The 2783-nt window shown below is 51.1% G+C and overlaps 1 pseudogene; it reads right to left on the reverse strand.

Moving 5' to 3' along the window:
• Positions 1-1965: 1965 nt before the first annotated feature.
• On the reverse strand, positions 1966-2783 carry LOC140736654 (heterogeneous nuclear ribonucleoprotein A1-like; annotated as a pseudogene).

Here is a 2783-nt window from a genome sequence, read left to right on the forward strand (position 1 = left end):
TGATATGCATCTAAATCACTATCTCAAAAAGCATTAATAATAGCTTTTTAAAAGTTCTTAAGTCCTGGCGGTTGAATTGTAAAGCCTAATGGCATTGGGGAGTATTGACCTCTTCATCCTGTCTGAGGAGCATTGCATCGATAGTAACCTGTCGCTGAAACTGCTTCTCTGTCTCTGGATGGTGCTATGTAGAGGATGTTCAGAGTTTTCCATAATTGACCGTAGCCTACTCAGCGCCCTTCGCTCAGCTACCGATGTTAAACTCTCCAGTACTTTGCCCACGACAGAGCCCGCCTTCCTTACCAGCTTATTAAGACGTGAGGCGTCCCTCTTCTTAATGCTTCCTCCCCAACACGCCACTACAAAGAAGAGGGCGCTCTCCACAACTGACCTATAGAACATCTTCAGCATCTCACTACAGACATTGAATGACGCCAACCTTCTTAGGAAGTACAGTCGACTCTGTGCCTTCCTGCACAAGTCATCTGTGTTGGCAGTCCAGTCTAGCTTCTTGTCTAACTGTACTCCCAGATACTTGTAGGTCTTAACCTGCTCCACACATTCTCCATTAATGATCACTGGCTCCATATGAGGCCTAGATCTCCTAAAGTCCACCACCATCTCCTTGGTCTTGGTGATATTGAGACGCAGGTAGTTTGAGTTGCACCATATCACAAAGTCCTGTATCAGTTTCCTACACTCCTCCTCCTGTCCATTCCTGACACACATTGGGATAGGACCGCTCCCACCCCGGAGTCCGCGGCCAAGGTTCGGAACTCAATGGAATACCCGGCCACACTTCGCGAAGCCTGACGAAGAGTAAGCAACTGTTTTGCGGCGTCCTTACCGCGAATGGACTGTTCGAAGACTCTCCTCATTTCAGTGACAAAGGAGGAGTAGGAGGAACAAACCTCTGGTCGCTTATCCCATGTCGCGGTTGCCCAGGCCAAGGTATCCCCCTGTTGCAGCCCCATGGTGTACGCGATCTTTGGTTTACCGGAAGGGTAGGTACGTGGTTGCCGCTCACAGACTAGGGAGCATTGTAACAGGAACCTACCTCGGTCCCCGGCGTAGGGTTCAGGCTCGGGTACATACGGCTCTCGAGGAGATGGTGTTGCTGATTCCGGGGGTGAAGCCATCCCAAGTGGTGCGGTTTGGATAGCCGGGGTTCTTGGAGGGGACGGAGAAAAGGAAGCGGAGACCCGGTCCACTTGTTCACTGATCTTCTGCACATTCATGGTTAGTGTCCGAAGGTTTTCCGTGATCTCCCGAAGTAGTTGGTCGTGGGCGCCCAGTAGGTAGCCCTGGTTGGCCAGGGCCTGTTGTACGGGATCCGTGTCCGCTGGGTTCATCGTGGCCAGTTCATTCTGTTATAAGGACACGGCGCTGGAACGAACCCAAGTGCAGAACACGGGCGCGGAGGCCATGTCGGGAGGCGTTATTAACGTAGCGAGCGTGGAGCCGGTATCCAGGAGCAATGCTAGACCTAGAACTGGTAGTCCTAAGAACCATGAAACGAGGTTACTCGCACCAGAGTCGACCAACGGACTGGCAGCCCCTTGTTGTGGTCACAGGGTTTTTATACTGCATTGGCTGATGGAAAGCAGGTGTGTGTAGTTAGTGGAACCTGGGAATGATTGGAACTAAACGAGGGGATTCAGGCCCAGTTCCTGAGGTAAATAGCCAGGTGGGCGATCGCCAGAAGGGACCATGACAGTTGCCTTTGACCTGACTCCTTTAAATCATTTTTTTTATTCAATGCAGTTTAGTACGAAAAAAGGCTAACAAAAGTACGCAGGTTTTTTAGTGTGCAGTTTTCTTGAATACAGTTTTCCTTCCCCCCCAGCCACCCCTCACAAACAAATTAAAGGGCATAGCCACCATAATCTCTGTTACTGCTTCGACAGACACAATAATCTCCCCTGTAGGGTCCAGCAGCAGAATTCTCCATACCGTCCCTACCTCTCATGGGGCCATAGTGGGACGACTCAGGGGAATAGCTCCCAAAGTTATCATGGCTATCCGGGAAATTACCACGATCATATCTATAGCTCCCAATTTGATGACAACAACATCCTCCAGAAAAGGAACGATCACATCGGGGGTGGCCAACGTCGCCATAGCCACCAAAGCGGCCTCCTCAGCCTCCTCGATCACTGTAGCAGCCACCGCCGCCTTGCAGCCCGTACCCAGCAGAATTCCCAAATCTGCCGTCACTCTGACCGACTCTATTAGGGACCGCGAGATGTACTTCCGCTCTGCCTCTCTTCCTTCAATAGCCCTTTCTAGACCACACCGGTAGCATTTAATGGTGTGGTACCTCAGGATAACAGCTTTATCCACAGAATCATAGTCCTGGAAGTACACAAAGGCAAAGCCTCTTTTCTTGCCAGTGCAGTCATAGGCCACATCCACTTTTTCAATCGGAGAAATCAGAGAAATAACATCTGCAAATCGCCTTCGTTGAGGTTTTCTCTGATGCCGACCATGAAGAGCTTCTTTATCTTGATGTTGAAGCCCAGTTTGTTGGAGTCTTCCCTCGGCACGGTCCGTTTGACATCGACCGTGTGGCCATCTAACGCATGAGGCTTAGCGGCCACTGCAGCATCCGCCTCGCTCAGCGGAGAATAACTAACAAACCTGAAGCCTCGGGAGCGCCTGGTGATCGCATCTCAAACCACGACGCCGTCGGTTATCCGGCCCCATTGCCCGAAATGGGTTCTGAGGTCCCTTTCAAACCTGAGGCCGCCAACAAAGAGCTTACAGAGCTGTTCCGTCGACAT

Source organism: Hemitrygon akajei, chromosome 12 (assembly GCF_048418815.1).
Source record: "Hemitrygon akajei chromosome 12, sHemAka1.3, whole genome shotgun sequence".
NCBI classification, from domain to species: domain Eukaryota; kingdom Metazoa; phylum Chordata; class Chondrichthyes; order Myliobatiformes; family Dasyatidae; genus Hemitrygon; species Hemitrygon akajei.